We start from the raw sequence: 26,885 nt of genomic DNA on the forward strand, positions 1-26,885 counted from the left end.
CAGTGCGACTCGCCCGAACCACGAATCACCACAGGGTGCGCACACGCTGAGTTCTTCAGGTACCACTAACTCACTGCACCACAAATCATCTCCCTATGGCCTTATTAAAGCAGAATTCACTAGACAAATAACATTGCTCTCAGTGTGGTTTGCCCAGACCACTCATCATCGCAGGTTACGTACATGCTCAGTACCAAAGGTATTACTAACTCAGTGCACCATAATTCGTCGCCACGTGGCCGTATTCAGGCAGAATTCAACAGACAAAAGACATTGGTCCGAATGCGGCCCCCCGGACCATGTATTATCGCAGGGTATGTACAAGCTCAGCGCCAAAGGTATTACTAACTCAGTGCACCACTAATCATCACAAAGAAGAGTGAACAGTTTTATATCAGCAATGAGGCATACTATCACTTTTTAATGGAATTCATGCAGAACTCAATCAACAAAAGACATCACTCCAATTACTGGGCCTCCCCCCTGACCACTCATCATCGCAGCATACGAACACGCTAAGCGCCAAAGGTACAACAAACTCAGTGCACTAAATATCATCGCCACGTGGCCTTACTAAGGCAGAATTCACAAGACAAAAAACATTACTATCATTAGGGTCTGCCTGGACCACACATCATCGCAGGCTCCACAGACCCTTGTTGTTTCAGGTGCCACTAACTCAGTGCACCACTTATCATAACTGGCTGCACACACGCTAAATTACCAATACTGTGCAGCACTACTCAACCCACCTGGCCGTGAGTTCTTGCTAACCGATGCCTCCTGCCTACACTGCTGTCATCAGAGCTCACAATTAAATAGACTGTTGATTCGTCATTTGCAGAGTACAATACCAAACTAAGTATAACACCTATCAAAAGCTATACAATATCCCTTTAGTATGCTTCCTTCAAAAACGTGTTTTATATCACTTATAGATTTAGTTGAATAATAACATTCACACTGCAAGTGCAAAGGCACACTTAATGACAGTCTACACTGCAGACAGCACAGGTCACAGTTTGAACTATAATGTCCCTGCAAACATACATATTTTGACAATGTATTCCATACATGTTTCATCTGGTATTTCAATCGTGATTACACATGATGCAGTCCAGCCTATAATCTACACTGCGGACAGCAGGGTTTACAACTTGAATGCATCTACACTACAGACAGTAGGGAATTCAGCCTTGATTTACTTAATGCAGAGACAATTATACTGTAAGTATTCGGATTTTGTTACAATAAGTGAAAAAATGCATTCTTCTATAACTGGGCTAACTACTGCCTTCCATGTACACTGCGGACAGTAGGGTTCACAACTTGAATTCAGCTTTGGATCTACACTACAGACAGCATTAAATTCAGCCTCGATTTATTTAAGGCAGAGACAAAAAATACTCCTGTGGCACTGCTAGTATGCGCAAGCACCTTCAATCCCTGCATCCCGTGAACTATGCTCACAAAGAATGTAGAAGACTGTACCAAAATGTACCTCTACCACCTGCAATACCAAATACCTCTGGGGCATCACCTTCAACATTGCCACCAGACATACTTCCCCATTTTGTGAAAGTTAGGATGCACTGCGTGAAGTGCAATTGTTTAATTTGTTATGGGGAGCAATCAGTACCTTTTTTGCAGAGCAATTGATAACCATCGATGGTAGTTTTTTTCCCCTCAAAGTTCATGCAGTCCAGTATGCAACAGTCAATGCTTTCAGTACAGCCTGTTCAGACCAAGCATCAACGCATGGTGAGCACACGCTAAACACCAGACATACCACTAACTCAGTACACCATAAAAATTTGCCACGTGACCTTTGATAAGTCAAAATTCAGTAGTTAAACATTACTCCCAGTGCGGCCTGTTCGATTTTTGTTTTACCATATTTATATAGCACAAACTCTACCCAAAACTATATCAGCAATTTACATGAGCACTGTATTTACAGTAAATTGTCAGTCACGCGTAGATTATGTCATTTCTCTACAATAACAGGATGTGGACGCGTCTCCGAGCCTCGAACACTGATTTCCAGCACCAAGTTCAACAGTATACCCGAATGACCACATACGTATATATATTAGCTGCCTTCATGTGCCAAAAAGTGCAACCTAAAGCTTTCATAGCCCTGTATTACTGCAACTACAACACTCCACTGAATGTACAACACACATTCATATTCGCAGAAATGCGTCATATCCACCATCTTTTATGTGTGCAACTATGGATGAATATAGGATTAGTGATTCCCCGTACCTGACTTGTTGGCCATGTTGTGGGACTGTACAGACATAATGACACATTTACGTGTAAGACCCGGGTGACGGCAGCACTACAACACAGACATCCGAATCACTTTATTTCTCATATAGCTCACTATGGACCCACGCCCATAGCTCCGGAAATATCGTTCACAGCCTCGCGCAGCACTGCCATATGTCAGTCCAGCCCACTCCGCTTACGCTTCCAGGACAAAACAACAATGCTTCATGGCCCAGATTTGCATTGTAGTGATTTCTTAGTTCCAGGTCTAGTTGTCAGAATGGCACACACTCACTCTCTCATGGCTGGTATACACCCACACCACACCCATCCAGCACATGCGTCACAACACACGTGACCCTACCAGTAAAAAAGACGGGCGCACATGCTCTACGCCATTTTAGAGTTGCATCCATCGCAAGCTCTGTGATGGCCCGTCCTGGTGGTTCGGACGCCGCATGTAGGCCTGAACTACCAAACAGGGGGGCCCACTATCACGTGCGTGGCCTCCTTGGTCACTGAGTTATTGGTACCGCAAGGACTGAGCAGGTGAGGAACCTGCGATGAAGATAGGTGCACGAGTATGTCCTTTGCCATAGTGATATCAAGACTCAGCACCAAATGTGAGACTTCTTGGTGGCAGAGAGGGACTGCATGATGTAGAACGTACCCTGTCCACAAAAAGGTGAGCAGTGAGGCCTGGGTGAGCAGCGGAGGGAGTAGATGGGGTGTAGCAGACTGGATACAGAAAGGTGATGCAGCGATTTAGGCGTACGCACTCCTATATACCATATCATATTGCATTTGTATTTTTTTTTCAATAGCAGGAAAGTTTTTATAGTCGGTCAAAAGTCCGTCCCTTGTGATAATTAAAACCACGTGGATCACTGCGCACCACTTGTTTTCTATAACCAGATTGAAAACATTACTACTCTACTAATTCTTCATAAATCGAAGCCCATTAAACAAGTTGGAACTGTACAAATAGTTGTATTTTTAATGCGGGAGGTAAGGTGTGTGAAAGGGCAATGTTGTTCTACTCCACATTAACACCTTGGATGCTAGGCTGATTCCTCTCCTATGCTGACATTTACAGAATCCCATTGTTCATGACAAGGTCAGCTCGTCATAAGCACAGCTCCAGTGTACTGCATGACAAGCTGACCTTGTCATTAGCATGGAAGTTTAAGATAGTAACAATTACCAATCATAACATTTTCTCTTACTAACTTTTAGATGTAGAGCTTCAAGGTGCACTATGTCCCGGCGTGTGGTGGAAGACACATACCGGTGACAGAAAGGTGAGCTGCGAATATTCTTTTCAGTCAGTCTCTCACTTCTTCTCTTTTGATAAAGAAATGAGGCACAAGCTTATCTTCCTTTTTATCTAACAGGTTGTGTTTCACAAATTGCCATTCCCCCTCCTCAACACCTCCAAAGCTCAACATTTGAGTATTCTGCGATGATGCATGGCCATCGTAACAACGGATAAGACGGCTGCTTCATCACCTGGTGGACCCTCTTTGAATCACGCCAATGGCACAATGTGAGCAAAGTAGCTTGTTTCTGAAGCAACGAGAAGTCACCTGTGGGCAGAGAGACTGGATAGTGTGCAGCAAGTTGACTGCGTATGATTGTACAATTACCTCCGGGCAGTGGGAGTGGATAGGTTGCCACAATGTGGCTGCACAAGAAAGGTAACTCACCTCCGGACACTGGGAGTCAATGGGGTGCAACAGTCTGGGTACGCAGTAGTGAGAACTCACCGCTATGCAAAAGAGCGCACAGACACCTCCTTGCAGTAGAAGTTGATATAATACAGTATCCTGAGTGTCCAAAGGCATAACACAGAAATATACGTGTGCAGTTGCATGTACTCTGCTATTACTAACTCTATACTATCTTTCACATCACTAAACTTGAGGGTGAACTATGAACTGGCACGTGCTTGGACGCACAATGGAGGCAAAAAGGTGAGCTACGAAGATTTTCTCCAGTATCAACACTACCTCTCCTGCTCCATCTATTACTTTCTCTCTCTCACACTTTCAATGTCATTTTTTTCTCTCTTTCTCTCTCTCCCTCTCTCTTATATTGTTTCTCTTTTTAAATTATGGACTCTGCTGTCCACTCTGCATATAAATAAATCAAGGCTGAATTTAATACAGTCTATAGTATAGAACCAAAGCAGACTTCAAGTACTGAGCTCTGCTGAAAACGGTGTTTCCAAAAGGTAAGCAGAGCGGCCTAGATACACAATGCCACCAATTAAATGTGCTACAAATAAATGATATTGTCCTGCATAATGACGTGATCTCTCACCTAATTCTGTCTCATCTCTGAATCATTTTAAAGACCTGCTGGACCATACTGCAGATCTCACCCAGCAGGCACTTCCCTACAGACACTTCTTCAGCTCGGGCCTATGAGAGGGGTGGGATGTTTCAGGCACACTGCACACGTGCGAATAAGCAATATTGTCAAGGTAGATATATTTGTACTTTATGTCCTCCGATTTTGTTAAAGGATACGACAAAAATATTTTCTTGATGTCTGTGCTGACAACTGCCTTTGATCTACATTGTGAGGGCTCATGATTCAGGTGGAATGATGATTGCACATGACACATTCCAGTAGGCAAGAGACATTGTACCAGTGCGACTCGCCCGAACCACGAATCACCACAGGGTGCGCACACGCTGAGTTCTTCAGGTACCACTAACTCACTGCACCACAAATCATCTCCCTATGGCCTTATTAAAGCAGAATTCACTAGACAAATAACATTGCTCTCAGTGCGGTTTGCCCAGACCACTCATCATCGCAGGTTACGTACATGCTCAGTACCAAAGGTATTACTAACTCAGTGCACCATAATTCGTCGCCACGTGGCCGTATTCAGGCAGAATTCAACAGACAAAAGACATTGGTCTGAATGCGGCCCCCCGGACCATGCATTATCGCAGGGTATGTACAAGCTCAGCGCCAAAGGTATTACTAACTCAGTGCACCACTAATCATCACAAAGAAGAGTGAACAGTTTTATATCAGCAATGAGGCATACTATCACTTTTTAATGGAATTCATGCAGAATTCAATCAACAAAAGACATCACTCCAATTACTGGGCCTCCCCCCTGACCACTCATCATCGCAGCATACGAACACGCTAAGCGCCAAAGGTACAACAAACTCAGTGCGCTAAATACCATCGCCACGTGGCCTTACTAAGGCAGAATTCACAAGACAAAAAACATTACTATCATTAGGGTCTGCCTGGACCACACATCATCGCAGGCTCCACAGACCCTTGTTGTTTCAGGTGCCACTAACTCAGTGCACCACTTATCATAACTGGCTGCACACACGCTAAATTACCAATACTGTGCAGCACTACTCAACCCACCTGGCCGTGAGTTCTTGCTAACCGATGCCTCCTGCCTACACTGCTGTCATCAGAGCTCACAATTAAATAGACTGTTGATTCGTTATTTGCAGAGTACAATACCAAACTAAGTATAACACCTATCAAAAGCTATACAATATCCCTTTAGTATGCTTCCTTCAAAAACGTGTTTTATATCACTTATAGATTTAGTTGAATATTAAAATTCACACTGCAAGTGCAAAGGCACACTTAATGACAGTCTACACTGCAGACAGCACAGGTCACAGTTTGAACTATAATGTCCCTGCAAACATACATATTTTGACAATGTATTCCATACATGTTTCATCTGGTATTTCAATCGTGATTACACATGATGCAGTCCAGCCTATAATCTACACTGCGGACAGCAGGGTTTACAACTTGAATGCATCTACACTACAGACAGTAGGGAATTCAGCCATGATTTACTTAATGCAGAGACAATTATACTGTAAGTATTCAGATTTTGTTACAATAAGTGAAAAAATGCATTCTTCTATAACTGGGCTAACTACTGCCTTCCATGTACACTGCGGACAGTAGGGTTCACAACTTGAATTCAGCTTTGGATCTACACTACAGACAGCATTAAATTCAGCCTCGATTTATTTAAGGCAGAGACAAAAAATACTCCTGTGGCACTGCTAGTATGCGCAAGCACCTTCAATCCCTGCATCCCGTGAACTATGCTCACAAAGAATGTAGAAGACTGTACCAAAATGTACCTCTACCACCTGCAATACCAAATACCTCTGGGGCATCACCTTCAACATCGCCACCAGACATACTTCCCCATTTTGTGAAAGTTAGGATGCACTGCGTGAAGTGCAATTGTTTAATTTGTTATGGGGAGCAATCAGTACCTTTTTTGCAGAGCAATTGATAACCATCGATGGTAGTTTTTTTCCCCTCAAAGTTCATGCAGTCCAGTATGCAACAGTCAATGCTTTCAGTACAGCCTGTTCAGACCACGCATCAACGCATGGTGAGCACACGCTAAACACCAGACATACCACTAACTCAGTACACCATAAAAATTTGCCACGTGACCTTTGATAAGTCAAAATTCAGTAGTTAAACATTACTCCCAGTGCGGCCTGTTCGATTTTTGTTTTATTTATTTATTTATTTTATTTTAGGTTTTTATAGAGCGCGTAGTCACCCTCGAGTATCCCAGCGCTGAAACCTCGTACTCCTACAGGGGGGGGGGCAAGGGAAACTTCAAGTAGATCGAGGAAAGAGGAGGGTTTTGAGGGACTTCCTAAGTCTTAGGAGGTTAGGTTCCGCTCTAAGGCTCGGGGGAAGAGCGTTCCATTTTCTGGCCGTGTTTACCGAGAATCTGCGACCGCCAAAGCGGGCTTTCTTCACCCTAGGGACAACGATAAGGTTTCCCTGTTCAGACCGGAGCGCTCTCGGTGGTCTGTAAGGGGTGATCCACGTGCTCAGAATGGGGGGGCCGGCGTTGTGCAGGGTCTTGTGGGCTAGGCAGAGGGCCTTGAATGCGACTCTCTCCCTCACAGGGAGCCAATGAAGTTTTCTCAACGCTGGTTTGGCCGATGTTCTTGATGGGGTGTTTGTGAGCAGGCGGGCTGCGGCATTTTGGGTTTTTTGTAAGATCTGGTAGGTGGCTTCCGGCGCACCGAGGTAAATAGCGTTGCTGTAGTCTAGCCTTGCTAGCACTAGACCTTGAATTAGCAGGAGACGAGACTGGAATGGTAGTAGGGGAAGTACCTTTCTGCATGATCTCAGAAGCCCGTAGCAGATGCCGGCAGTTTTCCTCGCCTGAGTTCTGAAGGTGAGGTCTGTCTCCAACCACACTCCCAGACTCTTGACCTCTGTTTTGGGGGAGGGGGGTCACCCATACAGGCGGGCCAGATGTCAGGTGGGAGACTCAAGGTTTTGTGGCCAAGGAGCAGGATCTCTGTTTTTGACCCGTTGAGCTTTAGGTCAGAGTCGCTCATCCATTGGTGGACGGTGGAGAGACAGTCACGCAGGTTGGAGGGTTTTAGCTTGGGGTGTGAGAGAGTCACCACCAGCTGGGTGTCGTCAGCATAGCTGACGATCGTGACTCCGAATGGGGCGACCAGCTCCTCCAGTGGGGCCATATACACGTTGAAAAGCGTGGGGCTCAGTGAAGAGCCCTGTGGCACTCCACACCGGAGGGGGATTGGGGGGGAGCGGGTTTCTCCTTCCCAAACTTGGAAGGAGCGTTGAGAGAGGAAGGATGTAAGCCATCTCAGCGCACTGTCTTGTATGCCTGTGTTGTCTAGGCGCTGGGCTAGGACCTGATGGTTGACAGTATCGAATGCCACGCTGAGGTCCAGGAGGACCACTGCCACTGATCCTCCTGTGTCAATGATTTCCCTCGCTTTTTCTACGGCCGCTAGGAGGGCGGTGTCTGTCCCCTGACCTGGTCTGAAGCCGGTTTGGGAGTTTTTTAAGAGAAGGTTTGCCTCCAAGAAGTGGGACAGCTGTTTATTTGCAAGTTTCTCTGCGACCTTCCCTATCCAGGGGAGGAGCGAGATGGGTCTGTAGTTGGACAAGTCCGTGGGGTCTAGTGATGGCTTCTTCAATATACCTTTGACCACGGCCTCCTTCCAGCTTTGGGGGACTTCTCCTTGGGTAAACGAGGTGTTGATTAGGGCCGTGAGTCTAGCTACAATAGTCCGGGCGATGTTTTTTGTGAACCGAACGGGCACTGAGTCGCTGGGAGCGCCACTTTTCGTGGCTGCTAGGGTGGTTGCCACTTCTTCTTCCGTAAAAGGTCCGAATGAAGCTAAACTGGGGAGTTCGGAGGAGTCGGTGGGATTTTTTGACGTGAGGGTACAATCCTTTGCTAATCCGCGGGTGGCCTGATTGGTGACGGGTAGGGAGGAAAGGATTTTCTTTATTTTATTATCAAAGAAATTAGCCAAGTTGGCGCATTTCTCCTCGGCTGCTTTAGGGTCCAGGGATATCTGCGGGGGAGCTGGGACATGGAGAAGCTCTTTAAGGATGGAAAAAGTCTCCTTCGCAGAACACGCGGAGTTCTTTATTTTTTCCTCAAAGAAGGAGCTTTTTACGCTGTGGAGGGCTTGTTTGTATGCCTTCATGGCTGTTTGGTAGGCGTTTTTGTTCGTCGCCGTTTTATTTTTTCTCCAAGTCCGCTCCGTCTTTTTGCACTCCTTCCTGAGGATGTTCAGGGCTGGAGTGTACCAAGGGGCATGGTTAATCCTTTTTACATGCTTGAGGGCGCATGTTAGTGGGGCGAGGCTGTCTAGGGGGTTGGTGAGCCAGCTGTTGAACTCCCTATCGGCGGTGTTAGGGTCAATGGAAAGGGGACCGTCGGATTCCCTCAGCTTCACTTCCCATTCTTCTGGTCTTAGCTTGTTCCAACGTCTGGTTAGAATCTTGGTTTTCTGTTTAGGAACCGTGGCGGGCTGAAAGGGCCAGTGCATGGGGACCAGAAAGTGGTCGGTCCATGGAAGAGGGGTAGGATCTTGTGTTTGAAGATTTTTAATGTTAGAGAAGACTGGGTCTAGGAGATGCCCTTTCTCGTGCGTGGGTTTCGAGTTCAGGAGCAGGAGGTCAGCTGACATGAGGTCTGCTTGGAGATTGACGGCCGTGTTGTCTGCCTTGTCTAGAAAGTGAAGATTCAAGTCCCCTAGAAGGAGGAAGTTGGGCGTTTCTAGAGTTTTTAAAAGGATGTGGTCCATCAGCGTGCTAGGGAAATCACCTGTCGCGCCTGGTGGTCGATATACCAGCAGACCCGACAGTGAAGTGGTGGGGGAGATCTGGAGGGAGAAATTCCCGTTTTCACAGTCCTTTACCGTGCCCTCGTTGATCTTGCAGCTGAAATTGCTTTTATAGAGAATGGCGAGCCCGCCACCTCTTCCAACTGGTCTATCGAGGCAACAGATTTGATAGCCGGGGGGGGTTGCGTTGACCAGGTCCGAACCGTTGCTGGGGGTCAGCCAGGTTTCGGTTAAGAATAGGGCATCTAGCGAGAGGGTTTGAGTGAGGAGGTTGATCTCGTGCGAGTGTTTTGCTAGCGACCTGCAATTCAGAAGGCCCAGTCGAAGCATATGGCAAGGTTCCGTGGCTTTGTGGGTGTCGCAAAGGGGACATCCTGTGAACGGGGTGTCATCCTTGAGAATGAGGTCGCACTGAGGGTTTTTCTTAGTGTTCCAAAGGCGGAGGGTATCCGGAGAGTAGAATAGGTGGGACTGTGATTTGGGCATAGTGACTGGTCCTAGGGCCGGCTGGGCCCGGACGGGCCCAGACGGGCTTGCCTTTGGCGCGCTTTCGGCGCGCCCGCTGCGCCCGTCCGCTGCGCGTCCGGTGATTGCACATTTTTTATGGGTGGGGAAGGGGCGGGTGGGCGTGGCCTCGGGGTAGGCGTGGCCTGACTACCTCGCCGTCAATGGCGGCACAATTGTTTGTCTCCGCTTCCTACGTTGCAGCGAAAGGGTCGCTGTTCAGGGCTTCAATCGCCTGTGTTCCGTGAAGGCAGGGGGTGAGTGAAGTTTAAAAATGCAAAGAATGCGCAAGGTGAAAATACAAGAATACAATTTTAAAAACAAGAGGTCTCCCGGCTTTCCGCCTCAGGAGAATTACAAGGTCTGCTTGGTAGCGCTGAAGGCAGCGTATTTATACTGTGGAGGGCGGGTGGGCGTGGCCTCGGGGTAGGCGTGGCCTGACTACCTCGCCGTCAATGGCGGCACAATTGTTTGTCTCCGCTTCCTACGTTGCAGCGAAAGGGTCGCTGTTCAGGGCTTCAATCACCTGTGTTCCGTGAAGGCAGGGGGTGAGTGAAGTTTAAAAATGCAAAGAATGCGCAAGGTGAAAATACAAGAATACAATTTTAAAAACAAGAGGTCTCCCGGCTTTCCGCCTCAGGAGAATTACAAGGTCTGCTTGGTAGCGCTGAAGGCAGCGTATTTATACTGTGGAGGGCGGGTGGGCGTGGCCTCGGGGTAGGCGTGGCCTGACTACCTCGCCGTCAATGGCGGCACAATTGTTTGTCTCCGCTTCCTACGTTGCAGCGAAAGGGTCGCTGTTCAGGGCTTCAATCGCCTGTGTTCCGTGAAGGCAGGGGGTGAGTGAAGTTTAAAAATGCAAAGAATGCGCAAGGTGAAAATACAAGAATACAATTTTAAAAACAAGAGGTCTCCCGGCTTTCCGCCTCAGGAGAATTACAAGGTCTGCTTTATAGCGCTGAAGGCAGCGTATTTATACTGTGGAGGGCGGGTGGGCGTGGCCTCGGGGTAGGCGTGGCCTGACTACCTCGCCGTCAATGGCGGCACAATTGTTTGTCTCCGCTTCCTACGTTGCAGCGAAAGGGTCGCTGTTCAGGGCTTCAATCGCCTGTGTTCCGTGAAGGCAGGGGGTGAGTGAAGTTTAAAAATGCAAAGGATGCGCAAGGTGAAAATACAAGAATACAATTTTAAAAACAAGAGGTCTCCCGGCTTTCCGCCTCAGGAGAATTACAAGGTCTGCTTGGTAGCGCTGAAGGCAGCGTATTTATACTGTGGAGGGCGGGTGGGCGTGGCCTCGGGGTAGGCGTGGCCTGACTACCTCGCCGTCAATGGCGGCACAATTGTTTGTCTCCGCTTCCTACGTTGCAGCGAAAGGGTCGCTGTTCAGGGCTTCAATCGCCTGTGTTCCGTGAAGGCAGGGGGTGAGTGAAGTTTAAAAATGCAAAGAATGCGCAAGGTGAAAATACAAGAATACAATTTTAAAAACAAGAGGTCTCCCGGCTTTCCGCCTCAGGAGAATTACAAGGTCTGCTTGGTAGCGCTGAAGGCAGCGTATTTATACTGTGGAGGGCGGGTGGGCGTGGCCTCGGGGTAGGCGTGGCCTGACTACCTCGCCGTCAATGGCGGCACAATTGTTTGTCTCCGCTTCCTACGTTGCAGCGAAAGGGTCGCTGTTCAGGGCTTCAATCGCCTGTGTTCCGTGAAGGCAGGGGGAGAGTGAAGTTTAAAAATGCAAAGAATGCGCAAGGTGTAAATACAAGAATACAATTTTAAAAACAAGAGGTCTCCCGGCTTTCCGCCTCAGGAGAATTACAAGAATTTATATAGCACAAACTCTACCCAAAACTATATCAGCAATTTACATGAGCACTGTATTTACAGTAAATTGTCAGTCACGCGTAGATTAAGTCATTTCTCTACAATAACAGGATGTGGACGCGTCCCCGAGCCTCGAACACTGATTTCCAGCACCAAGTTCAACAGTATACCCGAATGACCACATACGTATATATATTAGCTGCCTTCATGTGCCAAAAAGTGCAACCTAAAGCTTTCATAGCCCTGTATTACTGCAACTACAACACTCTACTGAATGTACAACACACATTCATATTCGCAGAAATGCGTCATGTCCACCATCTTTTATGTGTGCAACTATGGATGAATATAGGATTAGTGATTCCCCGTACCTGACTTGTTGGCCATGTTGTGGGACTGTACAGACATAATGACACATTTACGTGTAAGACCCGGGTGACGGCAGCACTACAACACAGACATCCGAATCACTTTATTTCTCATATAGCTCACTATGGACCCACGCCCATAGCTCCGGAATTATCGTTCACAGCCTCGCGCAGCACTGCCATATGTCAGTCCAGCCCACTCCGCTTACACTTCCAGGACAAAACAACAATGCTTCATGGCCCAGATTTGCATTGTAGTGATTTCTTAGTTCCAGGTCTAGTTGTCAGAATGGCACACACTCACTCTCTCATGGCTGGTATACACCCACACCACACCCATCCAGCACATGCGTCACAACACACGTGACGCTACCAGTAAAAAAGACTGGCGCACATGCTCTACGCCATTTTAGAGTTGCATCCATCGCAAGCTCTGTGATGGCCCGTCCTGGTGGTTCGGACGCCGCATGTAGGCCTGAACTACCAAACAGGGGGGCCCACTATCACGTGCGTGGCCTCCTTGGTCACTGAGTTAGTGGTACCGCAAGGACTGAGCAGGTGAGGAACCTGCGATGAAGATAGGTGCACGAGTATGTCCTTTGCCATAGTGATATCAAGACTCAGCACCAAATGTGAGACTTCTTGGTGGCAGAGAGGGACTGTATGATGTAGAACGTACCCTGTCCACAAAAAGGTGAGCAGTGAGGCCTGGGTGCGCAGCGGAGGGAGTAGATGGGGTGTAGCAGACTGGATACAGAAAGGTGATGCAGCGATTTAGGCGTACGCACTCCTATATACCATATCATATTGCATAGTGCGTCCCTTGTGATAATTAAAACCACGTGGATCACTGCGCACCACTTGTTTTCTATAACCAGATTGAAAACATTACTACTCTACTAATTCTTCATAAATCGAAGCCCATTAAACAAGTTGGAACTGTACAAATAGTTGTATTTTTAATGCGGGAGGTAAGGTGTGTGAAAGGGCAATGTTGTTCTACTCCACATTAACACCTTGGATGCTAGGCTGATTCCTCTCCTATGCTGACATTTACAGAATCCCATTGTTCATGACAAGGTCAGCTCGTCATAAGCACAGCTCCAGTGTACTGCATGACGAGCTGACCTTGTCATTAGCATGGAAGTTTAAGATAGTAACAATTACCAATCATAACATTTTCTCTTACTAACTTTTAGATGTAGAGCTTCAAGGTGCACTATGTCCCGGCGTGTGGTGGAAGACACATACCGGTGACAGAAAGGTGAGCTGCGAATATTCTTTTCAGTCAGTCTCTCACTTCTTCTCTTTTGATAAAGAAATGAGGCACAAGCTTATCTTCCTTTTTATCTAACAGGTTGTGTTTCACAAATTGCCGTTCCCCCTCCTCAACACCTCCAAAGCTCAACATTTGAGTATTCTGCGATGATGCATGGCCATCGTAACAACGGATAAGACGGCTGCTTCATCACCTGGTGGACCCTCTTTGAATCACGCCAATGGCACAAGGTGAGCAAAGTAGCTTGTTTCTGAAGCAACGAGAAGTCACCTGTGGGCAGAGAGACTGGATAGTGTGCAGCAAGTTGACTGCGTATGATTGTACAATTTCCTCCGGGCAGTGGGAGTGGATAGGTTGCCACAATGTGGCTGCACAAGAAAGGGAACTCACCTCCGGACACTGGGAGTCAATGGGGTGCAACAGTCTGGGTACGCAGTAGTGAGAACTCACCGCTATGCAAAAGAGCACACAGACACCTCCTTGCAGTAGAAGTTGATATAATACAGTATCCTGAGTGTCCAAAGGCATAACACAGAAATATACGTGTGCAGTTGCATGTACTCTGCTATTACTAACTCTGTACTATCTTTCACATCACTAAACTTGAGGGTGAACTATGAACTGGCACGTGCTTGGACGCACAATGGAGGCAAAAAGGTGAGCTACGAAGATTTTCTCCAGTATCAACACTACCTCTCCTGCTCCATCTATTACTTTCTCTCTCTCACACTTTCAATGTCATTTTTTTCTCTCTTTCTCTCTCTCCCTCTCTCTTATATTGTTTCTCTTTTTAAATTATGGACTCTGTTGTCCACTCTGCATATAAATAAATCAAGGCTGAATTTAATACAGTCTATAGTATAGAACCAAAGCAGACTTCAAGTACTGAGCTCTGCTGAAAACGGTGTTTCCAAAAGGTAAGCAGAGCGGCCTAGATACACAATGCCTCCAATTAAATGTGCTACAAATAAATGATATTGTCCTGCATAATGACGTGATCTCTCACCTAATTCTGTCTCATCTCTGAATCATTTTAAAGACCTGCTGGACCATACTGCAGATCTCACCCAGCAGGCACTTCCCTACAGACACTTCTTCAGCTCGGGCCTATGAGAGGGGTGGGATGTATCAGGCACACTGCACACGTGCGAATAAGCAATATTGTCAAGTGTTATGTTAATTTGTGATCTTTGACCTCACTCAGTCACATCTCTGTCTCATTTTAAATACCATCTATACCATGAAATAGGCCTAAGCCTTCAAGCAGCGCTACCCTACAGACTCCTGTTGAGTGTGATTCTGTTGGAGGGGTAGGGTGCACTACCCTGAGTGTGCATGTGAGAAAAAACGATCTGGCCTTTCATAAAGATGTAATCTCTCACCTCATTCAATCACATTGATCTAATGTTAAAGACTTTTGTTCATTTTTGTTTTGCAGGTTACCTACGCTCCTACCATTGGAGTCCCTCTCAAATTTCGTTAATTATACTGTTATGTTAAAGGTGCGTTTCTATTTATTGTTTTAATAAAAGTTAATTTAAAAAAAAACTGAGTACATACGTCTTCTTTTTCTGTCAACATTTCACTAATATTTAGTGTGATATTCATATGCTTAGAGAAGATTTAAAAATTAAAAAGTAGAAATGATGTTTATAACTAGAAGTATAATACTGAGGCTAACTCTTTACCAGCTCTTTAACAGAGTCTGTAGCTGCGATTAACGGTTCCTATGGAAAATTTTAAAAAGTCCAGCACACTTGCTGTTTGGATTAGCAACATTGCATGGTGAAGATGTGACCTGTGTGCTCAGTTAAGTGTTTCATGAACTGTGTCTATGGTAACAGGCAGTAAGCAGTTTGCGGGTAGGGTTGAAAGATACTGGCTGTACAGAAGCCGTTATATTTACCTAGGATCTTCTACATGACAGGGGGGAAAGCACAGAACACTATGTACATTACGGGGAGACGACAGAACACTATTGGGCCTATGCATCAACAATCGGTAAAACAAATCCTTATTTGTGATAAATAAGGAATCGCAAATAAGGATTCGTTTTCCGCGATGCATCAACATATTCGGTATTTATCACTGAATCGCTAAAATATACCGATACCACGATAGCGAGAGTGCAAAATAAAGATTAGCAAATACCGAATTAGCAAATACCGAATCGGTATTTGCGAGTACGGTATTAGCGGATTCTCAAAAAAAGAGTCACATTGGAAGCAGGTTGATGACATCACGGAAGTCATCCAGCCCATGCTTCATTCAGTGCCCTGAGGAGCTCAGAGGAGGAGGCAGAGCACAGGAGCTGAGGTGAGAAACACTTATCCCACAAACCAGCAACACCACTCCAATCCAGGATGCAGAAGGATGCACCCCAAAACACAGACATGCCCAGAAAGATGAAAAGGAAGTTGTCTGACAAGGAACTGGAACTTCGGACTGAGGGGGTGAGCAGCAAGCATGACAGGCTCTTTGGTAAGCTGTCACTAAAGGTGCCTGAGGTGGAGAAGCACAAGATCTGGCTGCGCATCAAGGAGAGGGTGAATGCGGTTGGAGTGTAGCACAGCAGCATAGACGACCTGAAGAAGAGGTGGTATAACCTCAGAAAAAGGGCAAAGGAGAGGATTGCTGAAAGGGTGAATGATGCAGCTGCCACAGGAGGGGGGACATCCACAGTTCCTTCCAACACTGCCCTTAAGGACCTCATCGAGGGTACCATTGAGCCTGAGGCAGTAGTGGGGGTCACCCAATTTGACACTTCCGGCGCTGCACCAGAAGAACAAGGTAATAGGCATGCCTGTGCTTATAGGCAGCGTGTTGTCTACCCATGTCCATCCCCCCAGGCCAATCACAGTTCTCAGGTAGAAGTGCCTAACGCATATACCCTCACCCAAGTGTTGCATCATGGGAGTTGTAGTCATGTCATCCATGTGTGTATGAATGATCCCCAATGTAAAAGAAATGAGACCAGCAGCACAGGGCCAACAGTCTGTCCAAATATGTAATTCATGAGTCAAAAGTATGGAAAATGATTAACATTTACATTCAGAAAAAATTATAACAATGCACTGTTTCACACACAGATGCATCACCCCTGGACTCTGATGACAGCGAACGCCTCATCATATCAGAAACACTGGCAGAGACCAATGGAGAGACTCCGCAGGGAGGTCATTTCATAACACCACCACCACCCCCACCATCATCACCACCACGGACAACACCACCAAGATGTAGGGCAATTGCCCCCTCCCTGCAGGTGATGGAGATGGAGCAGAGGACAGCAGCCACAAATGTTCCACAACAGTCAATTGTCACACCGCCAGCTCAAACACCAGCACGTGTCCGAGTCAGATAGCGGCGCAGGCCCCTGTGAAGACTTGCAGAGGATCTGAAGATCCTGCACACGGCTATGGTGTGGTTGAGTCACAGGTGCTGCGTGTTCAGCGCCTGCACGGGAGACACATGGGAGCAATTAACATTAACATGACAAAATTGGCTAGCAAAATGAGCACCATGACAGGCGCTGTGCGTGAAATGACAACAGCAGCTGCTGAGGGTAACATAGACATCAAACTGTGCCTACATGAGCTATCCCGTGCCGTCCTAGCAGGGCAACACAGCGAGCGCAGGAAGCATCGCCAGACCATGCTCCGTTCCAATGCATCCATTAGGGCCATCACAAAGCTCTGCAACTGCACAGCTGTACTTTCACGGAGATCTGTGTCACTGCAGGTCGACCTGGGCCATTACTGTGGTGATGTGGCCAAGGCCTTGAGCCTAGTGACCACTGCAGTGGAGCATCTGCATCCTGGGACTTTTAGTGCCAGCAATTTGGGAGTGGAGGAGGGGAGTGAGGTGGCATCAAGCGTCAGCAGCGTCTCTGTGCTGGATCCCAGAGATAGGAGGCGCAGTTGGCGCAGCTCCACAGCCACTGACACACAGCGTGGTGATGTGGAGGAGTCATGCAACAGGAGGCTGGGGGTACGTGGAAGGTGCAAATAGCCATGACCTACCAGCTATTGGCCATGTTGCTGTAACCATGGGCTACCTACATTACTTCAAGATACTCCCGTGATGACAACGGATATGTATCGTTAACAATGTTTTGAGTCTGCGTCATGTAGACGTATCCTTCATATTCACCTGACAAGTGCTCATGTGTATTAAACATTTGCACACCATATTATGCAGTGATGGCTCATTCTTACCTGTCTCTGAAGTGATGTTGTGTGATGTATGTCTGCCTCCTTTGACCTTCAGCTGTGTTAGGCATGTGTGCCTGTCGATGTTGTGGGGGGGTTGCTGTGCATGAAAGTTGTCATCTCCGTCCACCTCTATTGGTATCCCCCTTTTTGAGTCAATCTTGTGCAGCATGGCACACACCGCTATTATCCGGCAGCAGATTACGGGCCATACTGCAATGCACCTCCTGTCGTGTGTAGGATCCAGAAGCAACTCTCAGGATGTCAAAGGTTCGCTCTACCACATTCCTGGTACTGATCATTTTAACGCTGTCCTTGTTAAATAGGCCCCCAATATCACGAGAAATACAGCGATAATTTATGTTCGCAAGTGAAAAGCTTGTTAATATAAGTCTGTGGACTTAACATCTCAATCCACCTTGCATATTAAACATGCTTAAGTCTACTTCAGAACGGATGTTAGGATCCAACATAAACCGCAATTACCAAGAGTTTTGCTATCGGTCCTCAAATCCAGGGGCGCCTTGTAAATACAACTCTGTTGTCATACCTCCCTCTTCCATGTTATATTGTCATAGGAACACCTACCTTGCCACTGGGAATGTCTACATTGCAACTCATTGGAGATACGAGGCGAGCCGTTAGCAAACCGGCTGCTAACATGCGTCAAAGCCCAGTAAATAGAGGATATCATTTTCACAGCATTTTTGGCTTTTTAAAAAAAATTGCGGCAAATGGCACTCGATAATATGTCCTCAAATTTGCTATGACAGACCGGGAACCTGGAATCCCGCCCTGCCATAGCAAACAGCACTGTTCCTGGGGTAGGCACCCCAAGACACATTAGGAGCCGCTCCTGGGGGGTGGTGTTCCCCAAGGGGTTTCGAATGCTCCTGAATGGAGACCACGAGGCCCCCTCCCAAAATATAAAAAGACCCTAGAGTTGGTAATCCCAGGGCTTAGATGGACCTTTGAACTCCCTCACCCATTTATTTTATAGCACCAAGGAATGGCAGTCCCCAGGTTACAGGGCCCCACTGAACCCCTATCAAAAATATTATTTTAGACCCCGGGATTTGGCCCTCCCAAGTAGCTAATTTTTAAGGCAGATCCATGCACTCAGCGCACATTTTTCTGTTTTAAAAAAAAAAAGAAATTGGGGGGCCCTAGGGGTCTTGGTGGGACCCCCTAAGCAGGTCTAGAGGGTCAAAATATTTAAAAGTTTTGAACACTTGTTCCACTAATTTCTAGATTCTCGCTTCTACCGAGGCACAAAATGGCTGCCAACACTTCCTTGTTTCGAATGTTGACAACCACTTGACAGCCAACTAGCATTCAGCAGTGTGATCGGGACGCTGTGCTTAGAGTGCACGCCGGATACGTGGATCCACCGAGGCCATAGTTATATATATACTTTTAATTGTAATTTTCTAAGGAACTACTGAATGGATTTACACCATTTAAGCAAAAGGCACTAGTCTGAAACAAGGACTACCCCTTTGCCAAATGTGGTGTAATTCCATTCAGCAGTTCCAGCTGTAGCCGCCATGAACGGTTCCATTGGAAAATTGCATGGGGAAAACACATTTTGGACCCCCTTTTTTCTCGGCCCCGCTTCACAAATCACCCCGAGACTTTCAGGATAGGACTGGACCGGTACAACCCCACCAATTTTGAAAATATTGCGAAGATTCGTCAACCGGTGCCAAAGGTATTCCAAATAGAATGTTGCGGATTTCCTATGGAAAATAGGTCCTAACTATAACTACCTACTGGTGACCGCCAGTAGGTAATATATATCCCCTTACTCTGAACACTTAGCACACTAGGGAACCAAACTAGTGTCCGTATTGACAAAATTCCTGCCCCTGTCACATATACTTTTCCCAACACCTTGAAAACTTCACCCCTCCCAAATGCCTCCTCTCGCTCCAGAAGATTTAAGGATTATCTGTCATCAAGTGCGATCCTTGATCCACTCATATCCTATTCCCTCCCTCTTGGCCCTGACAAGTCCCTACGAGGTCAAATCTAAACTATCCATGCTAACCCTGACAGAGAACCTGTCTACAATCCCAGTACTATAAACAGCGAAAACGTCAAGTGGGTTATCATCCTCCAGACCCCTACATCCCAATTGACTGACCAACTGAAATGCGTACTTCTCAATTGGAGATCAGCTAGTAAACAAGCCACCGATATCTATCGTCTCATCCTGACTAACGAATTTGATATCATTATCCCCACAGAAACTTGGCTAAATTGTTCTTCCTCGCCTACCCATGACCTTCTAGTCTCACCTAGTTATGACATAATTTGTATGAACAGATGCTTGAAACAGGGTGGAGGAATAGCCTGCATACACAGAAACACACTATTGGTCTCACAATAAGAAACCCCCACTCCGATTGCCTGTGAATATCCATGCATCGCCATATCATGCAAAACCCACCACGTCTGTGAAATACTTACATTCTAGCAGCCCCCGGGAGACAATCTTCCCTTAATTGAGCACTTAATGGAAATCATCTCTTCCAATGACTACCCTCTAGTGTCCCAAATCTTTCTGGGAGACTTTAACTTACACCGGTCTAACCCATATGATCATGTAGTGATTTGTCTCAAATCCTTCCTTTTGGATCAAGAACTGTCACAATTCTGTGATAGCTCAACTCACAACAAGGATGAAACTCTGAACCTCATAATAGCTAAAGGTAACACCATCTCACTGGATACCATTACCCCCATGCAATTGGTCTGACCGATACTGCACCCTCTTCTTCCGCAACAGGAAGGTGTCAGTAAAGGGGATTCAACCTATGAAAACGGAGCAATGGAAAAGGAACCTCCGAAATATAAACACTAAAGAACTACCTAATCATTGTAAAAAAAGACTTGTCTCCCCAAGCAGACTTCAAGGATGTTCATATCCTCACTGATTTTTATAATTCCTCTATTTCTGGTGTCATAGATGCCGTAAACCCTTTGCAGCATAAAAATGCCACCTAGAAAATTTCCAAACCTTGATTCAACTTCAACTTAAACTTGGAACGCCGTAAACTGAGGGCAGCCAAAAGATCATGGAGATCCATCCCATCCACCAAGCATTTGAACCTTTTTAGAGCTAGTTGGATGAGAGGCAACATATATATACACACAGTTGTACACATTCAATAATACAATGCTAGTTTTGTGCTGTTTCCTATCTTTTATTTCCAGATGTACTTGGTATGCAATTGATGGGACCAGCCAACACGTTTCGCCCAAACATGGGCTTCTTCAGGGCTTTAGTAGCATACAATGTGGGCATAATTTAGAATGTTTGAAAAAGACCACATAGATATGTTACATATGTAACAGCAAAATTTAAGCAAACACCAAAGACACATAGACAAGATGAGAAGTTAGCGCACAGATAGTACAGGTAACATACCTTATACGAGAATGATTCTCAGAAAGAGCAAGATACCTGCAGATAAATAAGTAATACCATAAGCCAGAGGAGGCAATCTAATGGTAATTCTTAGTGCACTGCATATTGAACCCTAGTGGAGTGATCACAGTAGTGTATTTATTAGCTAAGACAAGGGCGAGTATTAGTCATGTGATAATCAACTTTAGAAGAATAGAGAATACGCATTATTCACGGAGGAACACTTTCATTGCCGCAAGGTGAATACTTGCTATAAAAACAGAGTACTAACAACAAAGTTACGTGATGATGTGCATCTACGGCGCCCCTTATCAAGGGTGTGCTGTTTTGAAGAACATAATATATAGAAAGAGCACCAAAGTGCACCATCGTGAGGCGAGTACTTTTAGGCAGCATGGTATGCAGCAAACAACATTGCAACAAAAGAGGAGCACGCGCATTAACGCAAGGTGAATATTTACTAAAAAAGTAGACTAATAACTACAGATATCAAAATTACGATGTGCATCCATGTGTCCGTTGTCAAGGGTGTGCCTTTACAAAAAAATATGTTCATAAAAACGGGCGCCAAAGGATTAACAACATGAGGCAAGTAATATTAGGCAGCATGGTATGCGGCAAACGAGATTTAAACAAAAATGGTATGACATGAATTAATAAGCCTAAAAGTCCATTAGATGCGATGCACATGGAAACCAGCACGGCCCACAATAAGCCTTACTGTATTTCAAAAGCAGTTGCAAAATAAAACAGAGCCGTGGCCGGAACGCGTCCTGCAGCCAGCGGGTCTAGTGAAAGCTTCAAATGCTGGCCCGCGTTTATAAAGTGCCGGCAAACTCGGCTGTACACGGAAGGACTACAACCTCACTTCCGGGTTAAGCCCGGACCACGTGTATACCAGTAGCTAATGAGCAAGTAAATGGGCGACTAGAATGCGAGTGAATGTGAAAATCAAGTGAATGCGTGACTAGACTGCGCAAAACGAGGTAGTAAATGCGTTACTTCCGGGGTGTGAATAATTACGGACGGCTAGAGCACGTAATGCTCTGTGATGAGAATAATAAACTTTTCAAGAAAAAAAGAACGAGAACCCGGCTTCCAATGCAAATGCGTGATTGGGGTATGGTTCGAACTCGGACCGAAAGAGAGACAACACCCGTAACCGAAAATGATGTGTTACCAAGAAGGATGTGTTGTGCTTTCAACATGCAATAGTATGAGCGCAAAAGCAAAGAGGACAGAGACCACCGCTAACCAATTACAAATGCAATTACTAGTGCATAAAATTCACTAAGTGATCTGTAGAAAAGAAAGGGAACAGTGCAGAAAGGGAGAGAACAGAAAAGAACAGCATTTTAAGATGTATAGATCATATAAACATAAATGCAGCATTTGGAAGCGGTGTACAAATAAAAATATGTGCGGCAATATAGTTACAGTGCCTCTCCCCATATTAAAAAATGCCTCAAACAAATAATGGCAGAAAGTTAAAAATACTCTCAAAACAGCTGCAAATCAAATTAGAGAGTGCATTATGCAAGTCAAGAGAAACACAAGAATAGTTGAGACACACATTCAGAATGTACAACATTGTACTGAAAAAGAGTTCAATCATGAAGGTTAAATGACAACGAACCACATGTTAATACTCTCAGACCAGCTGCAAAACAAATTGAAGAGAGCATACTGCAAAATAAATCAAGAGAAACTCAGAAATAGTTGAGACACACATGAACTCACATGTTCAATCATGAGGGTCAAATGACAAAGAGCCACATGTTAATGGAGAAGACCCTCAGAGTTGTATAGCAGCCAAGAAGATAGAATGACAGCAAGCCACAATTTACATATAACACTACAATGAGCGGCACAGATTTACTATCTGGTACTATTGAGATGAGATGAATGGAATCGGTCATTTGGTGTACTATATAGGTAAAATTGATAGCACCAGGCACAGTAACAGACAGACAGTAACAGACAAATGGGTCTGTAAACAGATTTGGCAATTATAGTTATAAAAAAAAGTGCATCTCCCTGTCTTCATTGAGACCCAGAATTGAGGAGAGTAATGTACATATCCATCTGGCTTCTAGTTGTTTCAGTGTCAGTGCCCTGTTCCCGCCTCGTTGGTTGTTCCTAAAAGTGTCTATGCCATGGAAATGGAAACATGCCCTATCCACACCCCTCAAGCAATCGAGTGATGCAATGGCGTAAGATGTGCCCCCATTGAGTGCAGCTCTGCGGTATTCCTGAATGCGATTTTTTAGTTGCATGGTTGTGCTCCCGACATAGATCTTCTCACAACCACAGATGATGACATAAACAACAAAACTGGTCAGACAGTTAATGAATTGTCGAATACTGTGTTGAGTGTTTGTGTTGTATCTGAATGTCGTGGTTCTGCTGCAACCGAGTTGGCAGATGTTGCAAGTGCTACATGTTTAAAAGCCCTTGGGTTTTGTTAGCCAGCTTCGTTGTTGGGGAGCCCTCGGTAAGGTGTAGCTGGGGCAAAGAACATCTCTCATAGTTTTGCTTCTTCTAAAGGTCATTGAGGATCGATCAGAGATCATGTGGTTGGCCCCTATGTACCCATTTAAGCAATGCCCAGTGTTTGGCCAATGATTTAAAGACTTCGTGATTTAGTGTGGAATAGGTGGTAATAAACAAGAGTCTCTGGGCTTCTTGGTCCCGTTTCTTATTTCCCTTTCTTAAGATCTCTTCTCTTTTAATGGTCTTGACCCTGTTGTTAGCTACCTTGAGTGTGTGTGAATCATACCCTCTTCTCTTGAGTCTATCAGTAGCTATGCTGGACTGTAAAGTGAAGTTAGCCTCCTCACTGCAGTTTTTATGAATTTCTAGCAGCTCACCAAAGGGACGGTGGATGGGTGCTGGTGTAGTGTAAGATACTGTTGACAGCTGTTTCTTTCCTATGAAGTGTGCTATGAATGGCCTTACCCTGTACATATAGTTCCAAATCAATGAATTGTTTCTTTGTTTGAGACATTTGTAAGGTAAAAGAGACATTGAGAGTGTTATTGTTCAGAGAATTGAAGTAATCTTTCAATTCCGAGCCAAAGCCTGTCCAGATGATGATGACATCATCAATATAGCGACCCCAGAATTTGACATGTCTTGTCCATTCTGAGGCCGCTCTGGACCCCGCATGGGTACGCTCCACCCACCCCATAAATAGGTTGGCGTATGATTGCGCACATTTAGTTCCCATGGCGGTCCCCTGCTGCTGTTTGTACCATATGGTGTTAAACATGAAGAAGTTATTGTCAAGAATGAGGTCTATCATATCTTGTAACATCTGGTTGTGATCATGTAGGCTGGCATGTCTGGTGGAGAGATAGAAGTCCACCGCCTGATCCCCAAGGTCTCTTTTGATACAGGTATACAAGGATTCTACATGCAGGGTGGCAAACCACATATTATCCTCTCAATCTAAGTCAATGAGTTTGTTGAGTAAGTCTGTACTGTCCCTGATGTATGATGGTAAGTTGGTGACTTGTGGTTGCAAGAAGATATCCACAAACTTAGCAAGGGCCTCATTTATTGAACCAATTCCCGAGATAATTGGTCACCCTGGAGGGAAAGGCATGTTTTTGTGTATCTTCGGGATAAGATATATGCACGGATACCTGAGGTTACTGATGGACATATATTTTTGCTCTGTGTCACATAGGAGACCAACCTCTCAGCTATCAGGAATTCTTACAACAAAAAAATCAAGACTGCTAAAGCCAATTTCTTCAGATCCCAACCTAATCAAGCTAACAAGCTCCCTAAGAAACTTTTTGAACTCATTAAATAACAATCTTTCAAGGCACCCAACTGCCATGACCTTGGTGACGGCTCTAGATAAATCAATCTCTTTCTCAGCCCCGTACACTAACTTGTTTCAGGTCCAGGGAGGACCTGGATTGGCTGTTCGGTCTGGACTGTTCCCATGAGGCACAGTATCAACACTGATTTGCATATGGCTAGGTCCAAACTGGGGTGGTGTAGTGGGCAAAAAACAATGGATTAGACCCAGATCTCTTGACTGAGGGAGAATGTTTGAATCATTCAGCATTCCATCCATCGTTTTTTGCAGATACACTTTCCACCCTAAGTGGGATGGGTATGCCCAGACATGGGTCCCTTGCTCACTGTGCCACTGGATTCAAGCTAGCCTGGCTGATAAAGGGTGAAATACCCTGAAACCGGTCCCAGGAGGCTTGTTTCTGGTCCATGGAGGACCTGGCTTGGCAGTTCGGTCTGGACTGTTCCCAGGAGGCACAGGGTCAAGACTGATTTGCATATGGCTAGTTCCAAACTAGGGTGGCGTAGTGGGAAAAAGAATAATGGATTTGACCAAGATCTCTTGACTGGGGGAGAATGTTTGAATCATTCAGCATTCCGTCCATCATTTGTTGCAGTTACACTTTTTGCAATAAGTGGGATGGGTATGTCCAGACGTGGGTGTCTTGCTCACTGTGCCACTAGATTCAAGCTAGCTTGGCTGATGAAGGGTGACATACCTTGAAACCGTTCCCAGGATGATGGTTTCCAGTCCAGGGAGGACCTGACTTGGCAGTTCGGTCTGTACTGTCGCCATGAGGCACAGGGTCAAGACTGATTTGCATATGGCTAGTTCCAAACTAGGGTGGCGCGGTGGGCTAAAGAACGATGGATTTGACCCAGATCTCTTGACGGGGGAGAGTGTTTGAATCATTCAGCCTTCCGTCCATCATTTGTTGTAGTTACACTTAACCCCTTTACAGCATAAACATACCTCTTACAAAATTTCCAAACCTTGGTTCAAATGCAACCTAAACTCATAACGCAATAAATTGAGGGTAGCCGAAAGATCATGGAGATCCATGCCATCCACCAAACATTTAAACCTTTTTATTTTTTTATTTTATTGCAGAGTTTTATATAGCGCGAACTAGACCCAAACCGAATCAGGTATTACAGCGCTTTACATCGCACCAGTTACGTTACATGTTACGTTACATGAGGACACACATTCATTTTTAGGCACGGAGAGATTAAGTGATATGCCCAGAATCACAGGAGGTTTTTGGCGTCGTTACCGGACTCGAACCCAGTTCTCCAGGTCTGAGGTTGAGCCCCCTAACCTTGTTAGAGCTATCAGGAATTCTTACAACAAAAAAATTCAAGACTGCTAAAGTCAACTTCTTCAGATCCCAACTTAATCAAGCTTACAACTGCCCTAAGATACTTTCTGAACTCATTAAACAACAATCGGTCAAGGCACCAAGCCGCCGTGACCTTGGTGACGGCTCTCCTACATGTGATGATTTAGCTGCCTTCTTCTCCCACAAAACAAATAGCATCAATATAGACATTGAATCAAATAGCGCTCTTCTTTCAATAATTTAAAACTATAGCCCCATCTACCCACCAAGAGCCACTCAACCAGCCTAGTTTAAGCCTCAAAAACAATGCATCTGGGCATACATTTACTCACCTCAGTGGAAGTGACATCTATAACACTCATCTAGCAATCAGTCTATCTAACCACTTCTTCCACCTCCCATCTTCAAGGAAATAAATGCCTCCATCCTCTCCTTATGGTCCAAGATCGTCACTGCTTTACTAGTGCAAGGCATGATGCCAAACTGTCTAAAAGCAGCCCAGGCTTCCCCCATTCTAAAAAACATAATGCAGACAACTTCAATCTGAAGAACTTTTATCCCATTTCCAACACCCCCATTCTGGCAAAACTTCTTGAAAAATGCTCACACATCGAGAAATTCCAATTGTTGGATCATCATCAATATGGTTTAAGGAGAGGGCACAAAAATAAAAAATAAAAAA

Source organism: Lissotriton helveticus, chromosome 8 (genome assembly GCF_964261635.1).
Source record: "Lissotriton helveticus chromosome 8, aLisHel1.1, whole genome shotgun sequence".
NCBI lineage: Eukaryota > Metazoa > Chordata > Amphibia > Caudata > Salamandridae > Lissotriton > Lissotriton helveticus.